This window comes from Ambystoma mexicanum, chromosome 8 (genome assembly GCF_040938575.1).
Source record: "Ambystoma mexicanum isolate Mex_15411 chromosome 8, UKY_AmexF1_1, whole genome shotgun sequence".
NCBI lineage: Eukaryota > Metazoa > Chordata > Amphibia > Caudata > Ambystomatidae > Ambystoma > Ambystoma mexicanum.
The window spans coordinates 977,927,187-977,948,965 of record NC_090929.1 but is presented as its reverse complement, the minus strand read 5'-3'; positions in this window follow the sequence as shown (position 1 = coordinate 977,948,965).

Below are 21,779 nucleotides of genomic sequence, written 5' to 3'. Positions count from 1 at the left end.
TTATATTGATGAGGCCTAATCTTGTCACTCAATCTTTTGAAATCTTTCCGAACCAGCTCTTCAAAAACATCAATCTTACTATTGACAATGCTCAGACAAAATCTTGATTTAATGTGTAAATCACTCTCAGTGCTTATGTCTGTGGATATACCATATATATTCAAGATCATATCCACATCTAGTTCTGTGTTCATGTCAGAATCGCTAGTTACATTACCTAGACATACAACCATTGAAAGATCTTTCCCAGAGAGAGGATTGATTTCTCTCGTATCTCGAGGGCAGATCTCAAAATCTATATGTACTTAGTTAAGCTTTCTCACAAATGTAAATAAATCAATGCGAGAGTCAAGGAAATCAAATACACAAAAAGGGCAAAAGGAAAGTCCTAGTTGTAATACAGATCCCTCCACTGGTGTGACCCCTCTATTGGATATATTGAAAATATTGACTAAAGCTTCTTTGTTTGCCCACCTCTTCCCCTCACTCTCTGACCCCGCCCATAATGGGTCACTTGACTCTGCAAACTTGCTTCTGGTATATCTTTTGCCTCTTCTTGTCCTCTACGTGTATCTCTGCCTTTTCCTCTTCCTGGTGGCCTTCCTGAAAATATGATAACTCAATCTCTGATTTAACCTGGTTGTCGGACTGCACATCAGAACTTTTTTGCTCAGTAACCACTTTTTTCAAACGTTCCTTCACTTGCTCATCAAACCGTTTGGCAAAAATGTAAATGCGACTTTGCCCATTATCAAACTTGTCTCTTTAAAACTTCTGCTGCTTTCATTGTCTAATATCACCTTCAAATCTTTCTATATGTTCTTCTAGTCAAGTCATGTGTTTCTTGCATTAATCGCCATCACTGAAAGAAAAAAGTTGTTCCTCCATCAACATTTTGGCCCCCATTACAACTTTGCGAGTGCAGAAATAATGTGATGTGACTATGATGTTTTGTGAAGATACTATGTTGTGTTATGTTTTAATGATTTGTTACTGTATTTATATTGCTGGATCTTAAATATTTTTATTGTTGTTGTATAACACACAAATGTTTCTTTTCTTTTTATCTTGTAAAATCATCTTTGCTCGTTTGTTCTGTTTTGTGAAGGTGCGTATGCACCAAAAACAAAATGTGGTGTTTACTGTATACCAGCACATTTCCGTACTGGGCAAGTACGTGTTTGCCGGTGGGGTGGCCGGAATTACCTCCAGCTAAGAGCTGAAGTTAATTCCGCCACCCTTCTGGAAAAAAAAGCTGGTATTGCCAAAACCAGTATTACCGGTGCCGGTAACACCGACAAATCCCCAACGGAGTCCTATCGGACTCCATGGAATGGGGATTTATTGCTGTTACCGGCACTCATAATCCAGGGGTAATTCTCCCGGACTGAATGCTGGTAACAGTATTACTATTTGCTGGTATTCTGGTGGTATTACCGTCAGGATACCGGCATAGTCGTAATGAGGCTGTATATCTTTAATTAGTTTCATTGCATCCAATTTGGCAAACTTGATTAATGTACCCATCATATTTAACAAACAGGTGTTTGGGTGTTCAGTACATTCTTCCAAAAGTAAAGGATCGACTTCTTCATAAGTTGGTATAGTTAAAATTCCACAACCTCTGGGAAACCTTTTTTCCTTCATATGAGTTACACATGAAAAGCGCTTTTCAAGGGAGATTTGATTTGATTAATTAAAGTAAATATATATATATATATATATATATATATATATATATATATATATATATAAAAAACTGCGTACCTAAGTACGTAAATGGACTTTACTCCTAAGAGCAGCAGAGTAGTGGAATCCACTAGTCTCCAAGATAGAAACACCACGCTGTCCACAGCAAAAATTACTTTATTGTAGGTGCTGTGGAAAGAAAAAAGCAGGCAAAAACGCATTTTGCGGTTTGCAAACCGCTTGATCACATTTGAGGGAAGCAACACAAACATAGGACTTATGTATAGTATCACATATATATGCTTACAAACAGAGAGTTCTGGTAACCTCTGTGGTATATGCACTGTTGGATTTGCAACCGTCAGACATCTTGTAATAGCTGGATTAGTAAAAGCTTTCAAAATCACCCAATGACCTAATGCTAAGGGTGGAACGAAAAATGGAATGCATTGCAATACATACGTAATCAGAGACCTGATATGTGTTAATATAAGCATATGGATCATCTTACAAGCGTGTGGCATGAAAAGTAAAACATGCCTCACGTTTTTGCCATGCTCCTGCGTATATATATATATGAAGCCAGTCGCTCTCTCGATCATGTCAAGTAACTAAAATAAAGACCTGTGCACATCGCACAATGGCTGTAAACAATCGGTCCATAAGAGCAGACAATTCGATAATGAACATTATCTAGCGGGGGATGCGGCCATAGAAAGTCAACAGTCTATGTTACTATGAAATGCACAATCCATTCTGATATGATTCTGCAACTTTAATCAAGATACAAAATGCATAACTTGTGTAAATAAGCAGAAAAGTACAAAAGAATGCAAAATATGCAAAACTCTGCAAAGGTGCCAAATGCAGTGATTCATGTGCAAACTAGCAAAGGTATAAAGTGCTTTTTGCATATGTTAGAGTAGTAGGCAGTCAAAACAGACAAGGCATCCAATTATGTGACAGAGACATCCCACATTAATAAAGCAAAAATTGCATTGTAATGCAAGCATGTAGCTCTAGATCTCAAACATAATGCATAATCTATGTGCAAAGTAGTAATGGGGTGCAAAATATGCACATCTCAGCAGTGCTAGATATATTACATGTGTGCAAAGTCACAGCATTATAAAGTACTTAGTTCATGGAATAAAGTGTCTAATGCAAAAGTAACAGTTTAAAAATGTTTAGACCCAAACCCAAATTAACAATGTGGATAGTCAAAAATACAGATTATAAAATACTCTCTGGCATACTGAATGCATTATATGTGCAAATTGCAATATGGAAAAGTGCTACGTGCATACATGACATAATTCTCATGAATTTGCGAAAGCATATAATCATATTACAGAAGGATACCTAATACAGATATAATAAAAATAGTGCCATAGGGTTGAGCAATGCTGGATACAATACTACAAGACCTACCAAGAGGCACAGATCTGATATAAATAGTCCAGTCCAATACGGACAGTTTATAAAGTATATGCATATGTTTCCCTCAAAGAAAACAGACCTTAATAATAAAAGTAGGAACATTAGATAAATTCCAAAAATTATAAAAAACATAAAAAGAGAAAACAAATCTGTGTTCTCTATTCAATGAATAAGCAACCTGCCATAACCGAAACAATTCATTAGTTAATGTCATATAAACACTTTGCTATAAATAGCAATCTTGCAAACCTATTGGTTTCCACGAATGTTAGAGCTAGCTGTACATCCATAAAAAGTCCAGAACATATTGCATGATAAAATGAAATGACAGGATCAGAATGAAACTGAAAAAATCGATCATAATACCAACTTAGAATAGAGAACAGAGAATAGCTGTAACTCATGACAGAATAAGAAAAGATAAAACAGTAAATAAACAGAGAAAGCCAAAAAGAGAGCACGAGAAAAAGACAAGAATGGGAAGGACAAAAATAATTATAGAGTGAGCAAGGTCAACCATGATGAGCACCAGTGGCCATACTTAATTCATTAGCCTATTCAGAAGCCCAAATGCCACAAATATCTGATAGGAGAAATGTTAAGAATGATGATTCAAGTGCCCAGAAAGATGTAGAGTTCCTCATCCAGGTTATGTCCCCTGTTTTTTTTTTTGTTTCCAAATGTACATTTGGTCTCCAATTGTCTCAGTTGGAGTTCTCAATTTCCTCCTCTATGCAGTTCTGTAACTGAATGTATGCCAAAGAATACAAAACCATCCAGTTTGCCAGCGTATACTACCATGGGGTATGTGGGATCAACATTCTTAATTGCACGTATATGTTGGAGCACTCTAAGTTTCAATTTGCCAATTGTGTCCCAACATACCACATACCACTTACTGCAAAGACAGGTGAGTACATAGACCACAAAAACAGTGTTACAGGTGATCCGCGACATGATTTTAATGCCAATAGCCAAAACAGGATGACAGTAGCTCGTGATGTTAGTAACATATAGGCATGCCTTGCATTTCATACATCTATGAAAGCCTGGAATTCTTCTGCTCAACCAAGATTCAGCCTGGATGTTGACATTAGGGCTCATGTAGCGTGACACCAGGCTATCTTTTAGTGGCGTGGATTTCCAAATAGTAATGTTAATCATATCACCCAAGGTGTTACCTAAAAGTTCATCTAATTTAAGCACATGCCAGTGTTTAATTATCTGGCAAATGTTGTTTGATCCATTACCATAAGTTAGAATCAAGCGTGTGTCTTTATCTTCTTGGGTCGAATTTAAAACTCGATTTGATATTAGAATAGAGTTCTGATATTTTCCTTGGGCTTTGATGTAGGCCCTTTCAATAACTTTTTTGGGGTATTCACAATTCTGAAATGTATTGGCCATCAGTGCACATTCTGTATCAAAACATTCAATTTTAGAACAGATTCTCCGAATTCTGATAAACTCCCTGTATGTATGCTCTATTTCAAGGCCGTGTTGGTGGTTACTCGTTGCATGTAGGGGTATGTTGGAACTTGTGAGTTATCTGTAAAGTTCTATTGTGAGTTTGCCTTTTTCAACTTTAACAAGAATATCCGAAAATATGATAGCAGTCTTGTTGTGACTTTCAGTGAACTTTAAATTTAACAGGTTCACATTTAAGATTTTCACAAAGCCCAACCATTCTTCAGTAGTGCCTTCCCAAATGGTGAATAAATGATCGATGTAATGAACCCAGAGAGCTATTTTGTCTGTGTATTTACTGTTGTCTGGATGCCATACCACACATTTCTTACACAACCCCATGGTAAGGTTAGCATACAGGGGGCAAATGTAGTGCCCATGGCCATTCCTTGGAGTTGGATATAATACTCCTTGTTAAACAGAAAGATGTTATTCCGGAGACAAAGGTGGATCATCTACAAAATAATTTTCCCATGTTGCAAATAATTCATGGATCTTGTGTTCTGGAATACTCACAGGCTCGTAGACCATCAGCGTGTTTTCCAGATGTATATAAGGACACTACATCTAATATAGCAATTTAAAAAGAAGATTCCCACAGTATAGCAATTATTTTTTTAGAAAATCCTTGGTATCCATCAAATATGAGGCTAATGAAGTCACAAAGAAGACCAAGGTTTCATCCACCACTTTCAAAATGTTGTCTAGTAGGGCTTCACACAGGGTAACAGTTGGTCTGCCCCGTGGTTTTCTCATACTCTTATGAAATTTGGGCAAGAAATAGATGGTGGGCATAGTGGTAAATATCAGTTGGAGGAATTTACACATGTCTTCATCCAGAATGCCTGTGGCTTTCCACGTTGTTAGGAAATTGACGAGTTTGATGCTCATACATCTGAAGGATCGCCATCCAGTTTTTCATAACATTCTCTGTCTGTAAGTTGTCTTTCAGCCTCCAAAATATAGTTGTGCCGATTCATGATAACTGTATTGGTTCCCTTATCAGAGGGTTTGATTATACAATCAGACAATGTATACAATGTCATCAGAATTCCTTGTTCATGGAAGGTCAAATTGGGTTTTTAGTGTTCTTTTTTCCTCCTAATTTCTTTCAAATAATTAAAGACCAAATCCTGGAATGCTTCCATGTGTCCTCCTGAATTAAACATAGGGTAAACCTAGATTTAGATTTAAGTTTACTTTTTTAAGCAGGCCAGTCAGTGCGGATGTCCATTGAGTTCCACTGCTTTTCACTTATGTCTTAATGAGTTTGGCACTCAGATTCCATATATATTAGATCCATGAGGATCTGCATGTCTTCAAATGGCACAGATGTGTGTCCAAGCAAAGGTTCTTTAGATTGTGGTTTGGGCGGATTGATAGAAAGAATTGTTAAGTCTCATTTTCTTCTTATGTATTTGTCAAAATCAATTCCTGTTTCTGCGTAATCATATTGGGCTTTGGGGCAGAAGATGATGCCCAATTTTAATACCTTGAGCTCATCAGAGGCGAAAGAATGAGAGGAACGATTAACTACTGACATGTCTGATGACTCCATATCTTGTTATTTTCTTCTTCTCTGCCCCGTGGTTTTTCCTCGACCTCTGCCTCCTGTTTCCCTGTTGTTTCTGCCATTGATGCCCAACAGTCAAATTTCTTCTAAAAAATTCAATTTGCGTGGGGGCTGTTCATTCTTGCTTTCTGTTGTCTCAATTTCAGAAGAGGATAAATCTGTTTGTCCTACATTTCTAGAGATTGTGGGGTTGCTGGGAAATGTTTGTCATAGAGTGTCAACGCATCTTGCAAAAGTGAGCACCCTTCCCTTTTCATAATCGTCTTTGTCTCGAATACATTTTCGTTGTTTCCTGAGTTTGATGTCAGTTTCAAACATTTTCTAAGCCTTCTCCATATTAGTGTGAATGAGCTTGCCTTCTTCACTAGGGGCGATTGTCAGTAGTTCATCTTCCAATTCATGTATTTTAGAACAAAGTTTGTGCCTTTCTGTGCATACATACTTTATTAAAATGTTAAGATAAGTGACGAAACAAGTATTACTGGATTCACCCCATTCTTGCAGCATAATAGAATCCTGGTCTTCAAACATAGGTGTGGTTAAAATAGGTAAGCCTCTGGGAATTATGGCCACATCAATGTCATTCAGAAGTGATGGTTAAGTTGCTCAACTCATAGAAACATCACTTGTTGGGCGGCTTATAACTTTGCCCCCCTGGATGAATACTGCCCTGAATGTCAAAATCAACAAATACCAAACCAACAGACGAATGAGAGCCACCTACTGCCACCTTCTCTCCATGCCCAGATTCAAACTCCAAAAAGCAGGAGGCTGTAGTTTCCTGGTGTTAGCAGCAAAATACTGGAACCGCTGCACCTAAGATCTGAAACCTCCTTCTGCGCCTTGCGTAAAGGCCTCAAAACCTGGCTCTTCTCACAATATGTATAATCCCTACCTGTGTCATCACAAGTATTTCAGATATTCTGTAACTATAAATCTGACTGTATTAACCTTGTAAATGTACTAAGCAACTCCTAAACACAATTACTGTAACCAGTGCCTAGAAACCTCCGGGTTTGGTGCGCTCTATAAATGACAAAATAAATAATTAAGTAAATATAAATGTGCAAGGAGCCGTGGCTTGGTCCCGAAAGTGAGAATTTGTGAATTTGGTATAAATCCATCTAAGAAAAATGCCCAAAAAGTAGGCAAAAAAAAGAATAGTGATATCTGGGTCCTGTTCACAGACTCATTTCCTGATTGGGAGTCTGCAGGCACCTCTGCACGAATTAGAGGGTTGTGTTGTGTTCACAGACACCAAAAATGCAGGCTGATTGGATGTTAAAAAATGGGAGGTGCATCATAATTTCTGAAACGGACGCCATGTTGGATCCATGGACAGTCGCTGCTGACCGCAGAAACTGTGATGAGCAAAAAGTCTGGAAAACACATTTGGGGTTATTTGGTGGCCGAAAGAGGCCCTGGAAAGGGTAGGGGAGTGGAATAAAGTTGATATGGAGCTGTTTTTTATAGGTGAATAAAAGGTTTGCAGGTGCCGCAGAGTCCACAGACATTGCTGCTGACCGCGGACAGTGCAGTGAGAAAAAGTCTGGAAAACACATTTGGGGATATTTGGTGCCCTAAAGAGGGCCTATACAGGGTGGGGGAGTGGAATAAAGGTGATATGCAGCTGTTTTATAGGTGAACAAAAGGTGTGCAGGTGCAGCTGCGCCCACAGTCAATTTTAGTGTCTGCCGACATCATTTGTGTTGCAAGGGGTTCTGGGTGAGTCTTGTTATTGGGGGGTGTATTGTATGTACTTGTTATATGTTTTAATTATGTTTTGTTGGTTGTGGCCAGTGTCCAGATTCTTGGGGGCATGGCCGCAGCCCATAGGCCATGCCCCCAAGAATCTGGCTATTGGCCACACACACTGTAGTCATTTGTGTATAGTAATTATAGGTTCTGTAGGGGGAGTATACAATATGTGTAATATGGTGGACTGATATAATTGAAATATGTATGGTATTTATGATTGTAGTACAAGTGAGGGTAATGTTTATGTAATATGTCTTTGTTTCTGTGTGAAGATAACAAAATGGATAATACTTTGTATGGTTACTTACCTGCATACCGTAATGAAGCTGGAATCTCTAGTTCTTTTTCTGCTAAAAAATACAGTATAATTTGTTAAGCAAGATAGTTTAAAAACTTTAATTGCATACAATATTACATATATATTTACTTTTTTGACCCTCATAAATAGTATATTCTATGAACTTTGTTTGGGACAACATTAGTATGTGCTACACCGTTTTTATATTGACATGAAATACTGATTGGCTCATTGGGAAAAAATCCAAAATTCATAGTGGATAAATAAAAACTACTGTAATTTTCTGAGTGTAAGTGTGATAGTCTGCTTATTTGAAGTGTGTTGTAATTAAGGGAGAGTTTAAAGTACTTAGATACCCATTGGTGTATTCTAACTATATTGTACTTTAGAAGAAGTTTTGCAATAAGAATAACTGCAATGGCATATTTGAAGTGTATTACAATGAAGGGTGTTTTTAATGTAGTTAGATACCTGTTGGCATATTCTATTGTTTATTGTACTATACTTTAGTGAGTACATTTTGGGGTGAAGGAATATTAATGAGGCATTTGTTAGATTTGTTAGTAACGTTGGCGTATTCTAATTATTTTGGATTTTACAAGAAGTATTGTAGTAACAAGAACTGTGATGGCATATTTGCAGTGTATTGCAATGAAGGGTATTTTTGAAGTAGTTAGATACCAGTTGGCGTATTCTAACTGTCTTGGATTTTTATAAGTTCTATTGAGGTATTATGGATGTAGTAAGATACCTATTGGTGTATTCTAACTGTGTATTGTGCTATACTTTAGTGACTAAATTTGGTTTGAAGGAATGTTTGTTAGAATATGCTGGTAACCTATGTTTTGGAATAACAGAGTGTTGTTACATTCAAACCAACCACTTCTTTCTTGACATATGCAGTATAGAGGCCTGAAGTGGTTGTGACACCAGTAGGATAGATTATGACCACTATTGCCAAGGTTTTGTTGCCCAGAGACACTTTGCCATGTGTGAAGCTGTTGTTTTTGGTACCATCTGCATTGTACCTTAGAAGCATTAGTATTACATATTTGCCATGTGAGTTTAATTGTCTGAATTACAAAAAGGGCATAATATGCTATGATTTGCATTCTGAAGAAGCTGGTGAAATGGAATGTATTCAGAATTTGGTATGGATACATACACACATCGTACATTAGGGATGTGCTCTTGTGAAACATGGTTTCAGAGAGTGCATGTATGTTTCCACATGTATGAAATCTGGAACTGGTATGAGCTGTTTAAGTAAATGTTTTGAACAATTGGTATCAATTGGAAGAGAAGATTGATTGCTACATTTGCATAGCAATTTTCTCCAGTTGTGTTGCTAAATTTAAATGGACCAGAGAGTTGTGCCTCTGTACCCGTTGATGGGCCTGCAGTTGTTTTTTGAGAAGAGACATTTGTCTCTTCGTCTTCTGATGGAAGTGCAGTGGTTTTTGGACTAGACAGTTTTGTGGATGTAGTATTTGATGGAGCAGCAGTTGTTCTTTGTTTATTTAGGAGTATTGTTGGGAGATCTGCTATAGGTTCTGTTTGCATTTGATTTCTTTTTAAAGATTTTCTTTTTATAGGTATCGGGTACATATATAGATGGGAGTGCACATAGCATGTTGTATTCTACAATGGAAGGAAAGTGCTACGTAACTCATACCTTCTTTAATGACTGTGCTGCCAATATCAATCAATGCGTGTTATAGGGTTAGACCTTGCGATTTATTAATAGTGACAGCATATTCAAGAGATTAAGAAAATTGTTGTCTGCTACATACATGTCTTTGAAAAGAAGGAAACATGCTATTGTGCGGCCTATTGTTTTAACTTCTGCAAGTTTGTCAAAGTGGATGTTGACAAACTGACTGTTGTTGTCATGTGGATATGTTTTAAGTCAACAACTCTACCAGTTGCTCCATTGACTAGACGTTGTTCTAAATCAAGATTACATTTTAGAATTGCTCTGCAGTTTAGACTCAGAGTTAATACTCTTCCTAATCCAGCTGTGTTGGAAATACTTTTTTTAAGCCATTTAGTCGTGCTGTTGCTTGTTGATACGAAGGGACTGTCATATCGTGCATTTCTAGTTTGCCTGTGGAGCTGACATGCAGTATGTGTTGCATTTCTTTTTTCAACATTGTATCATTTAATTGAGTACAGCTTGCAAGGGTTGGCATTAAGGACATGCATTTTATATTTTGTTGATTTAATTGTTCCATGACATCAGGAGAAGATGTGTTTTGCCCATATAGATCATGGATTAGTCTAGTATTTAAGATAGATTTTGCATCTTTAGTAAGCAGACCAGTTCTAATGTTTTTTTACAATGTTAACATAGGTGAGATCTGCAGACTGACGCATGTTTTGAGTTAGTTCTCTGTAGTAAAACATTTGCCAGAGATTTACATTTCCAATTCTGCTGAGTGTGTTATGACATTGTTTGTGTCCTAGTGTTTTGAAAATAGGTTAACCTTTTACTGGTGTTAACTGTAGGAGGTCTCTGAAAACAATAATGTGTTTTCCTCCAAACAGTTCTTCGTAGTCGGTTTTTATGACTTCTTGCCTTCTGAGTTGAATTCAAGCTAACATGAGGTTGTAAACCATGCTATATATCATGAGTAGTTTCATTTGTTTCTTAATTCTGCATACTTCTGTAGCAGCTTCTGATGATAATGTGTAGTATTCTAATGTGTTTTGCTGGTCTACTGGGGGAAGCAGTAGTCAGTATAAAAATTACACCTTGTATGTTGTAGGCGGCTAAACCTGTGGGGGTTGTTACAACAGATGAAAGGTTGTTGTTTGATAAGTCTTGTAGAAATGTGTAGATTATTTTAATTAAGAATGTTTTACCAGAACCAGCTTTACCACAGGAGCAGAGGTTTATAATTTTTATAACTACAAGTTTTAGTTTGATGTTTGCAACCATGTTGAATGTCTTCTGTGACTTCCAGATACATGATGAGGTGGTCATCATTTAGCTGTGATTTCAGCACTGACAAGTCTTCTTCAGATTATTTAGATTGATAAATGGTAATTTTGACATTAGTCATGGCAATTTCTGCTTCATTTAGAATGAGTGATTCCCCAAGTGGTTCTTGGCTTCCTGTAAGGGAAGGTTGACTGCGCTCAGGAGTGTCTTTATCTAGTAGAGCTTCAATGTCTTCCTCTTGTTGGTGTTCTTTGTCTAACATGTGTTTGGATTGCTATATTTACATTCCAAGGGGGGCAATGATTGCATTGTAGTCATTGATGTACTTGGATGCTGCATCCCTTTTAATGTTGTATGTGTTTTAGGGGATTTGCCTTTTACACTGTGTCTAACAGAAGACATCTAGCTATTTGCTTGTCCTTTCACGCAAACTGGTTTAGGGAAGCCATAGCAACATTTAATATAGTATTTACTTTTGTTTTTATATCTCCATCAGCAATATTTTCCACATTTATGTTTTTGGACGCAAACGAATTTTGTACATAGGTCACTACGGGCCTGATCACGACTTTGGCGGTAACGCCGGTGGCATTACCGCCGGTGGTATTAGCCCTACCGCCGAACCCCCGGTGCTAATAGCGCCGGATCACGAGTTCGGCGGTAATGTAATTCCCCATTCCCCATTGAGTCCATTCGGGAATGACCCATTCCCCATTGGGCTCAATGGGGAAAATGTGCGCTCTTACCGCCGGCAGATTTCCCACCGGTGTTAATAGTGCAAATATTGGGCAGATTTCCCCCCAGCCAAGAGCTGGGCGAAATCCGCCCAAGTCCTGATTTGGCGGACCCTTAAATCCGGCGGTAATAGCGCGACCGCCGGATTTAAGGGTTACCGCCAAAGTGGTGATGAGGCCCTATGTGTGGTTTCTGAAGGGATGTCTCAGGTAAAGTAACAAACCATGTGGGTGGGCCTCAGTTCCTTCGCACAAATCAGTGTGATGTTGGAACCAGTATTCTTTTGTACTAAGGATGTTTGCCAAGGGATTAGTGATACTTGACTGCACAACTTCATCTTTGTCTTGTTTATTTTGAATTAATTGGGTAGCGGACATGTTTAAACAATTCGAACCTGTTTTTAATGTGTGTGCAACTCCAAAACATAGAGTTGCTAGTTTACTTTCGACCATGAGGTGGAAAGTGTATTCTACATTTTGTTGGAATCTGGGGTCTTCCGAATACATTCATAAAGAGCGAAATTCTGACACAGTAATTTGTGTGGATCGTTCATCATATCTACCTCCTTTTCTTGTAGGAAAGAGTACAGTAAAACACATGTTTCTACACTTTTCTCCAATATGCTCACTGGGGATCCTTTGCCTTGATGCATTTGATATGTTAAACATGAATTTTCTTTGGTGTCTTTGGAGCGTAGTAGGTGAATTGTATAATGGTCTATAAAGTTGGCTGCAGGGATCTACCTGTTCAAATTCACCACTTGGTGTTGAATCTTGAATTATTTGGTTGGTTTCTTTTAGGTTTTCCTCTATGTTTATATCTTTGTAGTATTCATTGTTTTCTTTGAGATACTGCTGGGCTTGTCTAACTTTGTTTAAGTCGACGAGTTGTTGCCAAATTCTTTTGTCTTTTGGTGGTACGCCATTAACTAGTACAATCAAATATTGATCTATTGGCTGTTGTACACCAAGAGTTTCTACATTTTCTTTAAGGTCTAATGGCAAATATACTACTTTGCCACAAATGTCTTTTAGTAATTCAGATGGAGGCAATTTGGCTGTTTTCGGTTGAAGGCATATTATAGCTTGAAATGGGTGTACTGTTTGGATTATAGTGCTGTCATACAAATTAAGTTGTTTGCGAGTCTTTGGAAGTGGGAATATTTCTACGTTTTTAGTGATAGCATATGATGGCATTTGGATATTGTCAAGCTTTGTATTGCACTATGTGAAAACTATTGAGGGTTCAGTTATTTTATATGCATTTTCTGTAGTTAGATATAGAGCTAATTGAAACCATTGGGATTCTTCATTGTCTTCTATTTTGTAGGCCATATCTCCTATTTTTGTGCTCATTTTATAAAAAGTTCTGCAAAAACAGACACTTACTTGGTCTAGCATTTCAGCAGATGTGCTTTGAAATGTAGCTATTTCTTTTTTGTATGTGTTTGTTAGGAGGTTGGTGTTTGTGAGGTTTTTGCAAATGTTTTCTGAAGTTACAGAATTTTCGAAGTAAACTTCAGTTCCAAAATATTTACTTTGAATGTGCTCTATTTGTCGAAGGAGTTACTTGCCTATTCCATGTATCGAGAATGTTATTTACATTTTGGAGCTCTAGAGCAGGACTTTTTGCTTAGTACAGTCTAAGCACAAGATTTCAAATAGCAGAATTGTGTATTGCTAACATTTTGATGTGGTGTAAGGTGTTTTTGCAAGCAGTTCCTGAAATGCAGGCTAATGGATGTCCTCAGAGTCCAGTGTGGATGCGCACTGGCCAAGCGTCTATAGTTTTTAAAGTTTTCATTCTACTTTTGTCTTTTACTTTCACGTATTGATTGAGGGATTGTCGTAAAAAGATGTGAAGGATTTTTGGCATATGTTACATATTGAGCCGCATGTCCATTTGTACACTAGTCAGTTCGTTTGGTCGAAAGGAACATTTGGTTGAAAGTTTGTTTGGGGAATTTTTTTTCAAAAGAGTTTTTCTTTTGCCATAATGGTGTCTCCTAACATTTCATTACTGTCTATGACAATTTGTTTTTTTTGTTCTTGTTTACAAGCCTCTTCATTGAAATATGGTTCTGTGCTGCTTGTGTGAATCCATTCCCCTTCGCAGAAGTTTGAAAATGTATCTATATTGACATTGTGCATCTTAAGAAGTACTTTTTGTAATTTATTTCTTCATTTAGTTAGTGGTTTCATTCTGTTCAAAATCAATATAAACAACTTTCTATTTAGTCAAAATGTGATGTCAACTAGAGCTTCGAGGATTAGTCTTCTGCTCTAGTTATTAAGTGTAGATCGTGAATTTGTAGCTGTCTTTAAAAGGTTGTGAAGAACAGTTGAACATTCTTTGTACAATACATTTTTCAAAATGCTTAACTGTGGCTATGTTAACATTGATAGATATAGTGTTAGTTCATTAGTAGGTCTGTTTTTGTTTGTACATTTGTTTTACTTTTAGTTTTTGCAAGAGGGGCCTTACTTTTTTAATGGTGGCTAGTTTAGTTTTGTTAAGTGAAGGTACTATCTGTTTTGTTTGAATGTTTTCTATGTATTGTTTTAGAGATGGATGAAAATATGGCTTGCTTTTATGATCTGCTCTAGGTTTTCTTTGTTTTCTATGGAGTTTGTTTTAGTAGGCATTCTGTTCTGTCTGTTGCGTAAAAGGAACATTTTGGTTTGAAAGTTGCAGAATGTATATGCATGTATTGTGCGAGGGTGTGATTGCAGAGATGAATAGAGTGCTGTGTGAATTTGTAGTGGGATGATAGGTGTAATTGTGAAGGTTGTAAGAGTAAAAGTCTGTACAGGTGTGATGGGCTTGGGTTAGTGAGTAAGGGAGTGTTGGTGTGATTGAATAAGTAAGGATATTATGATGTTTTGAGGAACACAGTAGTTGTTATAATGGTGTGATTTAGTGCATAGGTATGAGGGTTATGTGGGTGTAATGGAAAATTGGTGAGGACGTGTATCTATGTGTGGTAATGTGTGATAATGATTTAGAATGCAATGAGTGTGAAACTTGTTGTGTTGCAATTAGGACCTCATGTGGATAGTGGTATGGAATTGTAAGGAAGTAAAATTGTGGTATAGTAGCTGATGAGAGATGGATGTCTTGTTAGCCAGTAAAGAATGGGTGGTGTATTGAACAAAAAGCAATGTTTAGATGGGTATCAAAATAGAAAGAGTGTGAATGTTGCAATATAATGAGTAAGAGTGAAATAAATGTTGTTGACTCAAAAAGAATACTCTAGGCTAATATATAGTGAAATGACATTGTTACAATTAGAGAGATATACTTGCTATGTTAATGTACTCCTTTGTAGGATGTGAAGTGTGTTCTTTTTTCGGTAGCTGTTTTCGGCAATCTTTTTTCCTGTAATTGTAAAAGAAAGTTAGTGGGTGTATGTGGTAATGGTGAAGTTCTTTTAGTAAGAGAGGTTGTTATTTATGAAGGTAGGAGGAGTTATTGGCAAAAAGAGTTAACAAAGTTGTGTTATGGGTGGTGTAGTAAAGTATGTCAACTATGTTTTTAGAACAAGTGGAGTATGAGTAGCACTGTTTGGGACATTACAAGGAACAGGGCAAAGAGGGGTGTGCAAAAAGATGAATATCTAGGTTATGTTTGCGCTGGTTATTTTAATAAAAGAATTGCTGGGGGGGCGTGGCTTGGAGCACCATCGATGTGGTCGCTCCCTTGAGGCCGCCCGTGGGATGTCCGCCGCCAAATTCAAGCGGTTCTGACCGAGTATCCAAGTCGCCAATGCCATCTACGGCGATCGGAACCGATGAGGCACAACCTGGCTTACAATGACCTCCGAACGCTGGAGCGTTCTCCTAGAACTTAGCGACCGAACCGCTCCCGCGTTGCCATTCGAAGAAACCAAGATGGCGGCCGCGCCGGAACTCAACAACATACTGCGAACCTGATGGCGACGGGCTTCAGGGGGACCGAAGAGGAGCAGCAGACGGACCCGCCAACACGGATCCAGCCAGATCGTGCCGGGGTTGCCCGGTGAACATGTGAGAACTTCATCGGGGGCTGCATTCGGCCAGGTCGACAGGGGAAACACGGAGGCCACGAGATAAGCCCAAAGAGCCACCCAGAGAAGCCCGACCTCGCGGGCCCTCCCTTCACGCACCACTCAGTGCTTCCTGGGGCGCCCCGGCCCACCCATCCAGCTAGCGACCCAGTCTACTGCGGAATCACAGCTACTCCGACGTCTCACTCGCACACCCATGCTTGAACTCTCCTAGGTGGCTGGCACACAGCTTTGGCCTCGCCGCAACCCTTCCAGCCAAGGCCGCCAAACACGATCATCATGTCTAGGCAAACGAAGGTTGGCAAGGGTGCAGATATCTCCACCATGCTCACTACGCTAGATAAAAGCAAGAAGCAAGAGCCTCCCAAACTCACTCCACAGAAACAACAAGAGGACGGGGGAGCCCTCGCTACCAAAGGGGACCTGATAGCCTTCATGGCGGACATCAAGTCGGAGTTCCGCTCATGCCTATCAGAACTCACCACCAAAATCGAACAGACGGACCAAAGGGTTACGGAGGCCGAACAGAGGCTCGGAGAAATCGAAGACCACTCGCGGGACCACGCCACCACTCTAGGGGAAATGCAAAGAGCCATTGACTCCCTGCATCAGAAATGCGAGATCCTGGAGTTTAAACATGAGGACCTTGAAAATAGGGTGCGCCGCAATAATCTCCGCATTCGGGGGGTCCCAACCTCCGTCCCCGACAACAACCTAGCGGACTACGTGGGACGCTTCTTTGAGACCCTCCTCCCAGACCTGGATAAATCTCAGCTCTTGCTAGATCGCACCCACAGACTTCACCCGCGTCGTGGGGCTGTCTCTGACCCCCCCCAGATGTCATTACGAGGGTCCACTTCTTTACAACCAAGGAAGCGATTTCGGCGATCAGCCACCAAGGGGAGGAAATTACATTTCAGAGCACGCCACTCCAAATATATCAGGACCTCTCACCACTCACCCTCCAGAAAAGAAGAGCACTCCGACCTCTGGCACTGTTCCTTCAGGAGCAGCAAGTCCGCTACAGATGGCTGTTTCCAGCGGCTCTACAATTCACATACAAAGGCACCCTACGCCGGATCAGTCACTTGGAGGATGTGGAAAGGATCATGCATCCATCTTCGCCCCAGGAACTCTCCACACCAACCCCGGAGGGAGCTGAGGACTCTGGGCCGCTTTCTTTTCTGAAACCTAAACGTACGCCATGGTCATCAACCCAGCGGATCAACAGAAAGAGATGAACAATGGTGCCCCCCGCACCTCCAGGTTCCAACTACATCTCTCCCTGGTCTCCTCTGACCCGGCCTGAATTCGGATCCACCACATAACGCTTAATCTGACGAGCTTCGAGGGCGGAGACGGCGGACCATACCCACGGTTCATACCCACTCCAAGGACACTTTCCAACTTTCGTTCCTTGGAAACCCACAGTACTTGATACACGATGGGACAACCGGCCCCGTTGGCCAAGGGTAGGCCCGTACCTACAATGTCGGTCTACCCACCAGTTAAAGTTGCGGCCCCCGTTGGGGCCCCGCGTTAAAACCTCAAGTGCAGGATGGTACTACAAGATCTCATGACAAACATGGCAGCTGAACCATCGACCCGGACTCCCCCCCCAACTCAAGAGATAGAGAATGGGACCCCTCTGGACCACCAGGTTCTGCGAATCCTCTACCTAAATGTTGACGGACTGAACTCCCCTAACAAATGAAAGGCAATTTTATTAAAGCTCCAGGACGAACACGCTGTGATAGCTATGCTCCAAGAGACCCACTTGCTGCCGGCGGACGTGACCCAGCTTCGTTCTCGATCATTCCCGCTTCAATTTTTTGCCTCCGGCCCCAGCAAAAAGGGGGGCACGGCGATTCTCTTGAGAAAAGACTTGAACCCACAAATCCTGGAAACAAAAACATGCCTGGAAGGCCGATACACAGCAGTCAAATGCCTCCTGTTGGGAGACCTATACACCCTCATCTCGGTATATGCCCCTAACACGGGACAATCACTCTTCTACGACTCCTTGGGCACGATCCTCGCTAGCTTTGTGGAGGGCCAAACAATTGTCGGAGGGGACTTCAATGGGGTTCCCGACCCCACTAAAGACCGGTCACACCCCCCAACTCCAAGCGATTTCGCCCAAGCACTCAGCCTCCTCCGGCTGTTCAGGTCTCTGGAGATAATAGACTTGTGGCGGGTGTTTCACCCCGACGAAAGAGACTACTCCTTCTACTCGGTCGTACACCGCACTTTCTCAAGGATTGACTCCTGATTGACTCCTGATCTCCCCGCACACCTTCCCCTCAGTCAAAGAGGCCTCCATCGGCACGAGAGCCATGTCCGACCACGCTCCAGTGTTCTTGGAACTCCGGGTTCAGGACCCCAATCTCAATAACCCACGCAAATGGTCCCTATATGACTCGATTCTCAATGACATGGCTATGAGAGACAAGATCGCAACAGGAATTAAAAACTTCTTTGACGAAAACCCAGCCTCGGACACCTCACTGGCAAATAACTGGGACGCCATGAAGGCAGTAATCAGGGGCTCCCTCATCGCTCAGGGAGCGGCCTACCACCGGAACAGACGCCAGACCCGAATAGCTTTAGAGGACGAGCTAAGAGAGGCTGAGGCAATCCACAAAGAAAAAGGATGGTCCCCTAAAACGCAACGGATCATGCGAACAGCGAGGAAAAAGCTTGAAGCCCACTACGCGGAAAAAAACGCCCTAATGATGGCAAAAGCCAAACAATCATATTACGCGAAGGGCAACAAGGCAAACAGGTTCCTGGTGGCCAAACTAGCCAAACGGAGACGCGTCAACACGATTGCAGGCCTGCGTGGTCCTGAGGGGGTCACCCGATACTCGGAGCCCGAAAAACAACAGCTCGCGACAGACTACCTGACCCAAATCATGAAGGCAACCCCTCGGAACCGACCGCAACAGGTGGAATATCTACAGAAGGCAGCGGTTCCCCATCTCGCCAACACAACGAGATACGAATTGGAGGATCCCATCACGGGGGAGGAGGTCGAGGAGGCCATCAAGTCGCTTAAAACACGAGCCCCAGGCCCGGACGGCTTTTCGACCAGATTCTATAAACTTTTCAGGCCACAACTGACCCCCCATCTGGTGACCCTGTTCAACTCCTTCAGAGACACAGGCGCGGTCACCCCATCGATGCAGGAATCAACCACCATCCTCCTGCCCAAACCAGGAAAGGGCCCAAGGAGTCTAGCCTCTTACAGACAGATAGTACTCTTAAACATTGATGCAAATATATATTCAATAATCCTGGCACACCGCCTGAATCGCGTTCTCCCAAAGATCATTCACCCCGACCAAGCAGGCTTCATCCTCCATCGATCAGCGGGAGACAACATACGGAGAACCCTGAACCTGGTGGACCTCGCCTCCCGGAACTCCCAAAAACTGGTCTTAGTGGCTCTGGACGCAGCCAAGGCATTTGATCGAGTAGATTGGCCCTTTATGAAACTTACCCTAGAGGCCTTCGGCTTCGGGTCAACTTTTCAGACAATGGTGCTGGCCAACTATAAGAGCCCAAGTACGAGTCTAAGAATTAATGGACACAGCTCAGCTCCGATCCCCTTATCATGCGGAACCCGGCAGGGCTGCCCGCTATCACCCTTACTCTTCGCTCTCACCATGGAGCCTTTGGCCCAAAGGATTAGGGGAAACGATCAAATTAAAGGGCTGCAGGACGGCCCCAACCAACATAAAATCGCCCTATACGCGGACGATCTCCTACTCACGATCTCAGAAGCCCAATCATCATTGAAACAGGCAATACGAGAACTTACCACCTATGGTGAGGTCTCAGGCTTCACTATAAACTTTGACAAATCCTCGGCCATGGGCATCGAGCTCACTCCAGCAGAATGGGAGCCACTGACGACGATGTGCCCGATGACATGGGTGAAGAAGGCCATCCCCTTCTAGGGTTCCACATCCCGGCTAACCCAAGAGACACATACTAAGCCAACTTCCCCCGGCTACTGAAAGAACTGGAAGGCGACTTGAAACGATGGGAGACCCAAGAGAGCTCACTGCTGGGGCGCATCAGAGCATGCAAGATGAACCTATTGCCGAGGTTCCTATACGCCTGCGCCTCCCTCCCAGTAGCGATCCCGACACCAACCCTCAAGGACATCTGAAGGAAAATGCTGAAATTCATCTGGAAAGGTAAGAGAGCGAAAATCCCTCTCAAAACGATGCTAGGGGGCTCCAAACTAGGAGGTCTGGGGGTCCCGGACTTGAGGGCCTATAGTGTGGCAGCACAACTAGCACAGTTTCAGGCATGGGAGACCATAACAAACCGCCCCAGGTGGGTAGAGCTGGAACAATCACAAACACCTTTACCCTTGCGATTTCTGCCACACATTCCGCCCCCTTAGAACACACTGGGGAGACCTCCTCCTATCAACTAAACACACTCTTAGCTCCTGGGACTGGGCTCTAAAGCAGAAGGGAGTGCCCAGAGGACTGAGTCCACGCTCCCCGGTCTTCCATAACCCATCCTTCTCACCCGGAGCAGACCCCCGCAATTTCCGGAACTGGATAAAGGGCGGGCTGGAGACCATAGACCAGCCATATATGGGAGGGACACCCCTCACCTTCGCCCAATGCAAGGAGAAGTTCCAACTGCAGGAAAGGGACAGATTCACCTATATCCAGCTACGCCACTGGTGCTCGCACCCCCAGACTCTGCAGGCAGCAACTCGCCCACCCACCGCCATGGAGCTGACACTGGGGGACCTTCCAACTTGGGGCAGGGTATCCACCCTATAAAGGCGCTTCTTAAGGGACTTCCTGTCCACAAAGACCTGCTGTATGGCTCAATGGGAGGCGGACCTGGGCCATCCGGTCGAGGACCAAACCTGGGTGGACATCTGGACCAGAACACATACCTCCTCCACCTGTGTTACCAATAAGGAATGTGTGTACAAGGTGCTCGTCCGGTGGTATTACCCGCCCCTTCGACTTCACCGCATGAACCCTCATGTGGATCATGCCTGCTGGAGAGGATGTGGTCACCCAGGCTCTTTCTTCCATATGTAATGGGCTTGCCCAAAGATACGACAGTTCTGGAGGACATGCCTAGAGACCATCGCAAAAATTACGGGAACGGCGATTCCTCTGGAACCTGAACCAGTCTTGCTGGGAGCCCCGATCACCGCGATCTAACCGCGCTCCGGGACCAAGTCTAAACTATTGACACACTGCCTTCTGGCGGGGAAAACGGTGTTGGCCAGGGCCTGGAAATCCCCAGAAGGACCTCACATAGCCCAATAGTGGTCTAAACTCTGGGACATCCTGATCGCGGAGAAGGTCACGGCAGCACAGGCGGGAACGCTCCACCGCTTTCAGAATGTTTGGAGCCCAGTGCTGGAATACGACCAGTGCTTCCCCACCCAGACCTACAAACCGACCAGGGCCCGATGGATCTTGAAACACCAAGAGGACCATGCAGAAGACACATAGACGCTAAGGGGCGAACTGGACAACCCGGAAAGAAAATTCCGCCTCCAAACATGAGGGGGGGAGAGGCCAAAGGGAGGTGGGAAGGAGGAAGCCTGATGGGGGAAATGAGGACTGGGGATCGAAGAAACTGAATACGCATTGCTTGTGATATGTCATGATTTGTATATTTGCCATCCTGCCTTGATTTAAAATAAACAAAGTTAAAAAAAATAAAAAAAAAAATAAAAGAATTGCTGTGTTTGTGATGCAGTGTATTTGTAAAGTGTTGCAGGTTTTTTAAAGAAGAATAGGGAAACTGTGGCCTAGTGGTAATGCAATGGCAGATT